General features: G+C 47.4%; 1 protein-coding gene across 1 annotated transcript in view; it reads right to left on the bottom strand.

Moving 5' to 3' along the window:
* The window catches only part of INPP5A (inositol polyphosphate-5-phosphatase, 40kDa), a 149,404-nt gene extending 149,346 nt beyond the window's left edge, over positions 1 to 58 (bottom strand). The window contains exon 1 of the mRNA XM_006867452.1: positions 36 to 58. The gene's annotated coding sequence lies outside the window, so the exon portion shown is untranslated. The remainder of the gene's footprint in view (positions 1 to 35) is intronic.
* Between the last annotated feature and the right edge of the window lie 11,668 nt (positions 59 to 11,726).

The raw sequence follows: 11,726 nt of genomic DNA, 5'->3' as shown, positions 1-11,726 counted from the left end.
GCCGCGGTCCCGCGCCGCCGCCGCCCGCGCCTCACAGCGCCCCGCGCGCAGCCATTAGGATCCGGCCGGGAAAGTTCCCGCAGCCACCGCTGCCGCCGACTCGGCCGAGCAAGTCCCGCCCCCGCGGCCGGAGGAGGGGGCGGGGCCTGCGCGGAGGGGGCGGGACGTGGTCCTTGAGGGGGGGCGGGGCGGGGCCTACGAAGCCGGCGAGGACAGGGCTCCTGTCGGGGCCTGTTGGGGATGGGCCGGAGCGGAGTCTGAGAGGGGTGGGGGGGCGGAGCCTGGAGGGCCTGCGTGGAGAGGGCGGGGTCTGGAGGGCCTGCGCGGGGCGGGCGGGGCCTATGCGGTCGACAAGGACAGAATATGAGGCGGGGCTTGCTGCGTACGAAATGATGGGCGGGGCGAGCGCTTTGTGGGCGGGGCCTTACGGGGCGGGGCCCATGGGACCTACGCTGGGAAGGGGAAAGGGCTTTCATAGAGATGGGCGTTCCGGCCGCGACGCTCTTGTCAGTCAGTTGGCCGCGCCCTGCGCTCCTGCAGCCCAGAATTGCGCCGCGGCTGCGTATAGCTCCGCCCGCCCTCCTGTGACGTCATGGCCCGGATCGGACGGCGACTCTTAAAGGGGCAGCATCTCCAGGCGCTGGGGTGGGTTCCCTCCCACTTGGTTCCGACGGCTGCCGGATGCCTGTGGCTCGGACCACATTCCGGGCTGCAGGTGGAGGTGGGACAGGCTCCCCAGGCCGGAGCCGGGGGAAAGGGGCGCGCGCTAACCCTTGACCTCTGACCCAGAGCCAGAAACGGGCGGGGACAAGACCCAGGGCCCGAAGGGAAGCAAACAGGTTTGGGGTGGGGGCTGGGAGGCAGGCCCCGTGGGCTCCAGGATTCGTAACGCCAACTCTGTGTCAAGAAGAGCCGAAATCCATGCACTTTATGTACCCTAGTACTGCTGTTTGGCTTCATGCTCGCTAAAGTGGAGGCTCGGAGAAAAAGAGGAAGACCCCAAACGAGATGGTTGGCACAATGATGCAGCATGGGCTCGCGTAGCAACGATTCTGACGTTGGCCCAGGACCAGGCGGTTTCGTTCTGTTGTGCACCTAACAACAAGTTCCGGTGTGGTGCTGTGGGATAAAGTACTGAACCGCAAGGCTGGTGGTCTCGGAAACTGTGTAGGGTTACTGTGAGCCGGAACCAACTTGAAGGCAACAGTTAACAACAGTATATACAGTGTGGCGCTGCGGGTTAATGTACTGGGCTGCAAGGTCACTTTGGACCAAAAGGCTGGCCATGGAAACCCTATACAGTGTTGCTATGAGTCAAACTATAGTACGTCATTTAACAAGTATATGCAGACATCATTTCAACATGTAACCACTATTTTAACATTTTTGGGGGGGGCATCTTTGAGATGGGATACTGAGCACATACCAAAAAAACCCACCAAACCAAATCATACTGCCATGAAGTTGATGCCTGCCTATATGATGTAATGCCCCTGTTGGACTCCTGGTGTAACTGAACGGTTGCCACTGGACTGTGGCCACAAGGTTAGCAGTTCAAACCCACCAGTTGCTCCTGGGAAACTCTGTGCTTAACAACAACACCAGGACAGAGTAGGACTTCTTAGGGTTTCTGAGGCTATCCATCTTTCTGGGTACAGGCAGCCTCATCTGTCTCCGGAGGAGCAGCTGGTGGGTTTGAACCACCAACCTTACGGTTTGCAGTCCAGCACCTAACCCAGGGCACCACCAGGGTTCCTTAACATATAACCAATCTTTTGAAATTCTTCATGAGTTTGTATGGGGCTAAGTCTCCAAGATCTGTAGTGGGCCCTTACAGCTGGCTCAGTCTACACAGGCCACACCTGTGCTCAGTATCGGCCCCTGGCCACCATGTTGGACAAGCTGGTTCCAGAGAACTGTCAGCTCAGGTCTGGGGATGGACAGGGTCCTCAGAAAGGAGACAAAGTCCTGTGAGTATGTTCCTCACAGTGGGCTTTCTGCCAAACCGGACTTCAGCTTCTGAGCTATGACAATCTCCACAGCATCAAGAAGTGTCCATTAGCGGTCACTGACCAAAGCAGCACGTGGCCTCTGTGACCTCAGGTGGAAGCACCTGTCGTCGACATCATGGTCAAGGATTGAGGCACAGTGAAATCATTAGGGTCTGTGTCAAATCCCACCCTCCCTTTCCAGACCATACAGAACCTTTAGTAATATATTTGTACTTAAGTAACTCGTAAACCATAATTACCGTATATCCCTGAATGTAACAGCTATAATGTGGCATCAACCACTAGCAAAATGTAAATGACACCTTTAAAGCACAGCAACACGTGCAGATGAAAGGACACGGTTCCGGGCACCACTGTGATTGGCTCATAGTGACCTGAGTGCACAAGAAGGTGAGGGGGAATACAGCATGGCATTTTAGCCTCATAGGTATAGTGCCGCGTGTAAACTGTGCCTACAAAAACCACTGTTGATGACATAAGTAATTATAAGGACATTTTTGTGAAAAATAATAAATTTTTGCTGAAACAGCACAAACTGTATAGACCGTCATTTGGGTGTCACCCCTCTGACATCACCTGATCACCCCTACACCCTGCTACTGACGCCACTCTTGAATGGTGTCCCCAGAAAGATGCTGAATCTCTCAGCCCTGTACTGGTGAACGTGGCCCTGTTTGAAATAGCGCTGTTGGTGTTACCAAGTTAAACAGGGTCGCACTGGGGTAGGATGGGTTCTGATCCAAATCCTTTCTGGTTGGTGTCATATGAAACAACAACAGACCCAGAAACAGGCAGATGCAGGGGAACACAGACCACACATTTAGGCATTTACAAGGCAGGAACACCAAGGACCACTGGGAGACACAGAGAGCAGATACCCTCTCAAGCTCTCAGAAGGAATCGGCACAGCCCACCCATTACCTAATTTGGAGAGTAATGCATTTCCGTTATTTAAAGTCACTTCACTGATGGTGTTTTGTTACAGCATCTTAAGGACACTATGTCAACATGTACAAAAACCACATTCATAGATTAAGGGTAGGAGAGTTCTTGTCCATGTTTAACCCTGTCTCACCTTTTGTACGTAATAATGTTGCTGTTAAATGCCATTGAGGCGGTTTCGAGCCATAGCAACCCTGTTAGGGTTTCCGAGGAGCAGTTGGTGGGTTTGAACCACCAACCTTGTGGTTAGCAGAACAGTGCTGATCCTTTAGTGACACACCAGGACTCTCTGGAAGGATTGTTGTTGTTGTTGTTGTTAAGTGCCGTTGAGTCGATTCCAACCCATAGCGACCCTGTATAGGGTTTCCAAGGAGCAGCTGGTGAGCTTGAACCGCCGACCTTGCAGTTCAAACAGCTTTGCAGTCTGATGCATTTACCCACAGCGCCGCACCAGGACTCCCTCTGGAAGGGTTACAGCCTAGGAAACGCCACGGACCATTCTGTTCTGCTGTGCCCTGCAGGGTTGCTATGCGTTGGAATCGGCTTGGTGGCACTGCATTTGGTTTTGGTTTTCTGGTTACCTGGCTTCAGTAACAATGGGCCTACTTAGCCATCTGGAGCCCACCCCTCCCCTGTAGGCCTTCAGGGCTGACTCCATTTCCCCTTTGACATCAGTCCTGGGAGGAGTCAACCTCTGCTAATCCTACCACTTAGCCAGGTGCCCACGGAGGGAGGTGTGCTCGGGCTCCCAGGGGGCGGTTTGGCCTACGTCTACCATTAAACAACAGTATGTTGTAACCTTTTTAAAGAGACAGTGCATTAGCCAGTAAAAGTCACATCGTTATTTACTTTAGGAGAGTAAGCAGTTTATTTATGGGTTCAGAGGTCTGCAGTAGGGATTTCTAACAGACATCACAGCATGTATGAAATTCACCTCTCAGCATCTAGAGAGGAAGGCGGTACTTCATCATTGCAAAGTGCTTCTCAGTCATTAAATAATCAATCTTCAAAGTTCCTGCCAGGTAGGCCAACCTTACTCCACAATCCCGGAGGTTAAATGACTCATCAGAGACCATTTCCTTGTTGGCACATTGGAGGACATGCACGGTGAGGGGCACCTGGCTGCCCCTTTGAAGTAAGCTGGACTAGGTTGCTTCAACCAGAGGTCCTTGTGTCAGGGAAAAGATAATGGGGAGCCTAGTATTGTACCTCAACCTCATCTCAGGGAGGGAAGGGGTTCCCTCTGGATTACCCGGTTGTTGTTGTTAAGTGCCATCGAGTCAGTTCTCACTCATAGCAACCCTGTGTAGAGTTTCCAAGGAGCAGCTAGTGAATTTGAACCGCTGACTTCACAGTTCAAATAGACCTTAAGGTCTGGTGCTTATCCTATAGCGTAGCCACACTAGGACTCCTTTAATGAGCGTTGTTGTTGTTTTTAGGTGCCATGGAGTTAACTCAGACTCATATGCACAACAGAATGAAACACTGTCTCGTCCTGCGCCATCCTTCCAATGGCTGTGTTTGAACCAAGTGCTGCTGGCTGGCACTGTGCCAATCCATCTTGTTGGGGGTCTTCCTCTTTTTCTCGGACCCTCACTATAGTAAATATGATGTCCTTCTCCAGGGACTGACCCCTCTTGATTAAACGGCTTCTAAGGAGCATGCTGGTTGTGCTTCTTCCAACACAGATTTGTTTGTTTTGATGACAGTCCATGGCACTTCTGAGAGTCTTCTCCAACACTATAACTCAGATACATGGTTTCTTCTACTGTCTTCTTTATTCACTGGCCAATTTTCACAAGCATCGGAGAACACTGAAAATACCATGGCCTGGGTCAAATGCACCTTAGTCCTCAAATTGCTATCTTCGCTCTTGAACACTTTATGAGGTTTTGTGCAGCAGATTTGCCTAATGCAATACGTCGTTTGATTTCTTGACTGCTGCTTCCATGAGTGTTGATTGTGGATCTAAGCAAAGTGAAGTCTTTGTCAACTTCAATCTTTTTTCCATTTATCATGATGTTATTTTTGGGTTCAGGTGTGAGGATCTTTGTTTGCTTTACATTAAGGTGCAATCCATACTGAAGGCTGTAGCTTTTGTTCTTCGTTAGTATTTTAAGTCCTCTTCACATCCAGCAAGCAAGGTTGTATCATCTGCAGGTTGTTAATGGGTCTTTCTCCAATCCTGATGCCATGGTCTTCAGATAATCCAGTTTCTAAGATTATTTGCTCAGCATACAGATTAAGTATGGTGATAGACTATAACTCTGGTGCACACTTTCCCTGATTTTAAACCATTCAGTGTCTCCTTGTTCTATTTCAGTGACTGCCTCTTGGTCCATGTACAGGTTCCTCACAAGCACAATTAAATGTTCCGGAATACTCATTCTTCACATTGTTGTCCATAGCTCATCATGATCCATGCAGTTGAAAGCCTTTGCATAGTCAATAAATCACAAGTTAACATCTTTCAAATATTCTCTGCTTTCAGCCAAAATGTATTTGATGTCATTAATGATATTCCGCCTTCCACGTCCTCTTCTGAATCTAGCTTGAATTTCTGGCCATTCCCTGTCAATGTACGGTTGCAGCCATTTTTTTATTATCTTCAGCAAAATTTTACTTGCATGTGATAGTAATGATATTATTTGATGATTCCCGTTGGGTTACCTCTCTTTGGAATGGGCACAGATATGGATCTCTTTCAATCAGTTGGCCAGGTAACTAACTGTCTTCCAAATTTTTTGGCACAGGTGAGTGAACACCTCCAGGATTTCATCAGTTCATTGAAAGATTTCAATTTGTATTCCATCAATTCCTGGAGCCTTGTTTTTCATCAAGAGCTTTAGTGCACCTTGGACTTCTGCCTTCACTGTCCTTGACTCTTGATCATATGCTGCCTCTTGACATGGCTGAGCATTGACCATTTCTTTTTGGTGCAGTGACTGTGTATTCCTTCCGTCTTCTTTTGATGCTTTCTGCATCCGTTAATGTTTTTGTCCAGGGAATCCTTCAATATTGCAACTCAAGTCTTAACATTTTTCTTCAGTTCTTCCAGCTTGAGAAATGCTGAGCATGGAGTTAGAAAGCCCTTTTGGTTTCATAACTTCAGTCTTTGTACATTTCATTATGATGCTTTACTTTGTCTTTTCAAGCTGCCCTTTGAGATTTTCTGTTCAGCTCGTTTACTTCCTCATTTCTTCCATTCACTTTAGCATCTCTACGCTAAAGAGTAAGATTCAGAGTCTCTTCTGATATCCACTTTGGTCTTTTCTTTCTTTCCTCTCTTTTTAATTACCTTTTGCTTTCTTCCTATATGATGTTCTTGGTATCATCCCACAACTCTTCAGGTCATCAGTCATTAGCGTATAATGCATCAAATCTGTTCTTGAGATGGTCTCTAAATTCAGGTGGGATATGTTCAAGGTAAAAATCAGGGTCTCATAAACTTTTTTTTTTAACTTCCTACAGCTTGAACTTAAACTTGCATATGAGCAACTGATGGTCCATTCCACAGTCAATCTCTGGCCTTGTTTTGGGTGATAATATGGAGGTTTTTGATCATCTCTTCCCATAGATGGTAGTCAATTTGATTCTTGTTTATTCCATCTGCAGAGGTCCATGTGTACAGTCACCTTTTATGGTCTTTAAGAAAGGTATTTGTGATGACTGAGTTATTGGTCTTACAAAAATCTATCATCTGATCTCCAGCAGCATTGTTATCACCAAGGCCATATTTCCCAATTAATTCTTCTTCCTTTTTTCCCCCCCAACTTTCATATTCCAGTCACCACTAATTAGCAATGAATCTTGGATTGCATGTTTGATCAATTTCAGACTGAAGAAGTTGGCAGAATTCTTCCATTTCATCATCACTGGCTTTAGTGGTTGGTGCATAAATTCGAATAACAGTGGTATTAACTGGGCTTCCTTGTGGTTATATGGATAGTTCACAAATGCCTAGGCTATCAGTCTTTGTATGTCTTGTCTCATTTTTGACAAGTTCCCATTTTCCTAGACTCATACTTCATAATTCCATGTTCATATTATTATTGGATATTTGCCACTGTTCCTAATTTTAAGTTGTGCCCCATCAGCAAATGAAGGTCCAGAAAGCTTAACTCCATTCTCGTCATCACAGTCCACTCTACTTTGAGGAGGCAGCTCTTCCCTGGTCATACCTTAAGTGCCTTCCAACCTGAGGGGCTCACCTTCTGGCACTGTATCTGACAATGCTCTGCTACTATACTATTCATAGTGTTTTCAATAGCTAAACATTCAGAAGTGGTCCACTTCGCCGTAGTCTGGAAGCTCAGCTGAAAGCTGTCCACCTTGGATGGCCATGCTGATATTTAAAATATTGGTGGTATAGCTTCCAGCACCACAGAAACATACAAGCTGCCACAGTGGACAAACTGACAGACCTGTGGTGGTTTATCAGCATAGTAACGGCTACTGTGTTAAAGTCACCAACTGTGAGTGACCTGGAGTTAGAAAACCAAAGGGGAAGAACACGCTCAGCATTTCTCAAGCTGAAAAACTGAAGAAAAAATTCAAGCCTTGACTTGCAATACTGAAGGATGCTATGGGCAAAATATTGACTGATGCAGAAAGCATCAGAAGAAGATGGAGAAAAAAAAAAAAAAAGAAGATGGAAGGAATACACAGTCACTGTATCAAAAGAAAATGGTCAATGTTCAATCATTTCAAGAGGTAGAATCCTTCCATGAGCTGTAGTACTGAAGAAGTCCAAGCTGCACTGAAGGCATTAGCAAAGAGCAAGTCTCCTGGAATTGACAGAATACACATGGAATCTTTCAACAAACTGATGCGGCACTGGAGGCACTCACTCATCTATGCCAACACATTAGGAAGACAGCTACCTGGCCAACTGATTGGAAAAAATCCATATTTGTGCCCATTCCAAACAGAGATGACCCAACAGAATGTGGAAACCATTGGTCAATACCGTTAATATCACACACAAATAAAATTTTAGTGAAGATAATTCAAAAATGGCTGCAACAGTACAATGATAGGCAGCTGCCAGAGGTTCCAGCCAGTTTCAAATAAGGACTGAATGACAGATATCGTCGCTGAAGTCAGATGGATCTTGAGTGAAAGCAGAGAATACCAGAAAGATGTTTACCTGTGCTTTATTGACTATGCAAAGACTTTCGACTGTGTGGATCATGACAAACTATGGACAACATTGCAGAAAACGGGTATTCCAGAACATTTAACTGTGCTCATGAGAAACCTATACATAGACCAAGAGGCAGCCATTCAAACAGAACAAGGGAACACTGAATGGCTTTTAAATCAGGGAAAGTCTGCACCACGGTTGCATTCTTCCACAATATTTACTCAATCTATGCTGAGCAAATAATCCTTGAATTTGGATTAGATGAATAAGAATGTGGGATTAGGATTGAAGGAAGAATCATTAAGAACCTATAATATGCAGATGAACAACTTTGCTTGCTGAAAATGAAGAGGACTTATAATACATACTGATGAAGACGGAAGACCACAGCCTTCAGTATGGGTTGTATCTCAATGTAAAGAAAACAAAACTCCTCACAACTGGACCAATAAATAGCATTCATGGTTGTTGTTGTTGTTATGTGCCGTGGAGTTGGTTCTGACTCATAGTGACCCTGCAGGTTTCTGAGGCTGTAAATCTTTACAGAAGCAGAAAGCCTCATCTTTCTCCCACCAAACAGCTGGTTGTTTCGAACTGCTGACCTTGTGGCTCGCAGCCCAATTCGAAACCACTATGCTACCAGAGTTCCTTGTAAATGGAAAAAAAGATTACAGTTGTCAAAAACTTCATTTTGCTGGGATCCATTATCAACACTCATGGAAACAGCAGGTAAGAAATCAAACAACATATCGCACTAGGCAAATCTGCTGCACAAGACCTCTTTAGTATTCAAGGAAAAAAGATGTCAGTTTGAGGACAGAGGTGCACCTGACCCAAGCCATGGTATTTTCAATAACCTCATATGGATGTGAACCCTGGGCAGTGAATAAGGAAGATTGTAGACATTTTGATGCATTTGAGTTATCGTGTCAGAGAAGAACCTTCAAAGTGCGATGGACTGCCAGAAGGACAAACAAATCTGTGTTGGAAGAAATAAAGCCAAGATGCTCCTTAGAAGGCAGGTTGGTGAGACTTTGTCTCTCATACTTTGGACATAGTATCAGAAGGGACCAGACCCTGGAGAAGAACATCACGTTTGGTAATGTGGATGGTTGATGAAGAAGAGGAAGACCCCCTATGAGATGGCAGCAGCAATGGACTCAAACATAACAATTGTGAGGATGGTACAGCCACTTCCCTTTGTTGGGCATAGTGTCACTGTGAGTGGGAACCTCCTTGACGGCACCTAACAACAACAACATGAGTTTCAGATCAGCCCATTGTGCTCCATGCTATTTGTATGGACTGATCTTCAGAATCCTACCACCAACCAGGCTTTTCTTCCTACTCTGTCTAAGTGTGGAAGTTCTGCTGGAATCTGTTCAGCAGTAACAGCAACACACAAGCCTCCACTGAGAGATGAATGGGGGGTGCACATGAATGAGGTAATTCAACAAAACGATTGATGCAGGCTTACTGACTTTCTGGAGTCTAAGAACAAGTCCAAATTCTAAATTACAGGAACCCTCAGTGTGACCTTCAGTGAGAATAACTGCTTTCAGGGAGAAAAGCAAATCTGGAAACATTGTAGTGCAGGCTACTCCTCTTGGAAACATTGTAGCGCTGGCTGAGCCTGTTTCATCTCCCACCTGGAAGCCAAGGTGGGAAGAAACCAGGGCCACAGCCCTCGGAGCCTGAAGCTGTGCCTGGCTCCCAGCAGCTTTGCACAAGTCTGATAAGGAAATGTGCTCAGAGAGCCTCCCAGGCCTGGGCCCAGGGAAAGGTGCCTGAGCAGACGGTTGCTCTGAGTGAGTACCGCTCAACATCACAGGTCGTACCTAACTAGCCCTGCAAGTGACTCTAAAGAGTCCCCATAGCTCGCAGGTGTTCTGGTCCAACAACCACGCCCAGCGTCTGCAGGACCTCTATCTGGCCCTCAGCACTCCTGTCTGCTCGGTTCTTCCTCTACTCCATAAACAATGGTACTGTCTGGCCCCAAGGTTTAGGAGAACCCCGAGTTCTTCTGGTGTTTTCTCAGACCCCAGCATAGAACATGTGTCGTGAACATGGTTTTGATTTGCCTGGATGGACATGGATGGGAATTAACAGCCCAGCCTGAGGGAGGGTGTCCTCCCCAGTCAGGTACAGTGAAAGTTGAGTGCTCCGTGCCTTTGGAAGAGCAGTTGTGGACAAGGTATTTGCATGGAATCAGGCAGGCAGACTTGGCATACCCTATGGGCCAGTTGAGCCCTGCCCACCCTGCGGACCAGCTAGACACTCTCCACGGGAGAAGGTGGGTCTTCTGACCCAAGGGGTGCACAGGTTGCAGAAACCCCGCGAGTCTCACGTGAGCGCTGCAGCCAAATGTGTGGCATCCTGACGGAGTCTGGCCCGGAGCTGGCAGTGCTTGGTAAAGTTGTCAAGTGGCAAATGGTGTTTACACTCATTTTCAGGGTAAAGCCAGAATGCTGCTGTTTTCCTTGAATGGCCGAGTTTTAAAGAAATGCCAACTCGTGCTCCGTTGATCAGTATTGCCAATGCTGGCAGCCGAAAGGCTCGGTTTTCCAAGGACTCTCAACTCAGCTGTAATTTCTATTTTGAGACTTTGTATTTAATAAATCCGCTCTGGAAAGATTCATCTCCCTTGTGCATTGTTCAAATCTCCCAAAGGGTCCAAAAGTAGCCTCACATCATTGTAAAAGCAACCACACCCCCCTCCACACACAAGAATCTAAACCTCAACTCTCGTGAGCTCGGATCGCCTCTTTTCTCTGCCCCCCAACTCTGGGTAAGGTGCGTTGTGTCTTTTCTAGTCAGATGAGGAACGGGAAGCATCTTGCCTCACATTTATGGAGATGGCAGTCCTAACTGGTCATGAAAGATGGATGGATAACAAATGAATGCATGCTCCCACTCTGCTGGCAGGCCTTCATTACAGGCTGCTACTGTCTAACTACATTCTCTTGTTACTTTGAGGAGTGCCTTTAGGTCAGCAGCTTTAGCGGTCAGTGGTCACTTTCTGTTTTGCTTGAGAGTCGTGCTAGCAGGTGAATTGGGTGAAGGGGTGAAGTTAGGGTGGCTCCCAGCAGGCTCATGGAGTTGAATACTGGGAGGAGGGAGGTTTGGCAAAGACTGGGGAAGGGAAGGAGTGGGGTGGGGAAGGAGTTCAGGGAGGAGAGGGTGCAGCTGGGGGAGGAAGAGTGAGTGTGTGGCTCTGACGGACTGTCCTCCGCAAGGACATCTGCTCTTCCTCCCCGGAGAGCAGGACATTGTCAGGGCAACTGGAGGGGGCTGTGGGGGCTTACGCCAGTAGGAAGGAGGATGGTGGCAGCATCAGGGTCCTGGTCATGAGAGAGCAAGAGTCCACACGGCCTGGGAAAAGACGCCAAGCAGTGAACAGACCAAAGCTGTCCATGTCTTCAGTGTGGTGCTGGACCCTCTCAAGGATCCACAGTAGAAAAGTCTGTGTCATAGCTCCACCCTGCTGTGTGAGGAGCATCTGGGCAAGGGTGGTGGTTAGCTGCTATCATGTGGACTCTGTCCCGTGGTGACTCCACACACAGCGCACTGGACCGGTGCCCAGTCCTGACCCATCTTCACCCCTGTTGGCATGTTAAGTCCATGGT

Source organism: Chrysochloris asiatica, unplaced genomic scaffold (assembly GCF_000296735.1).
Source record: "Chrysochloris asiatica unplaced genomic scaffold, ChrAsi1.0 scaffold00105, whole genome shotgun sequence".
NCBI classification, from domain to species: Eukaryota; Metazoa; Chordata; class Mammalia; order Afrosoricida; family Chrysochloridae; genus Chrysochloris; species Chrysochloris asiatica.
This window is presented reverse-complemented; position numbering and strand designations above follow the sequence as displayed.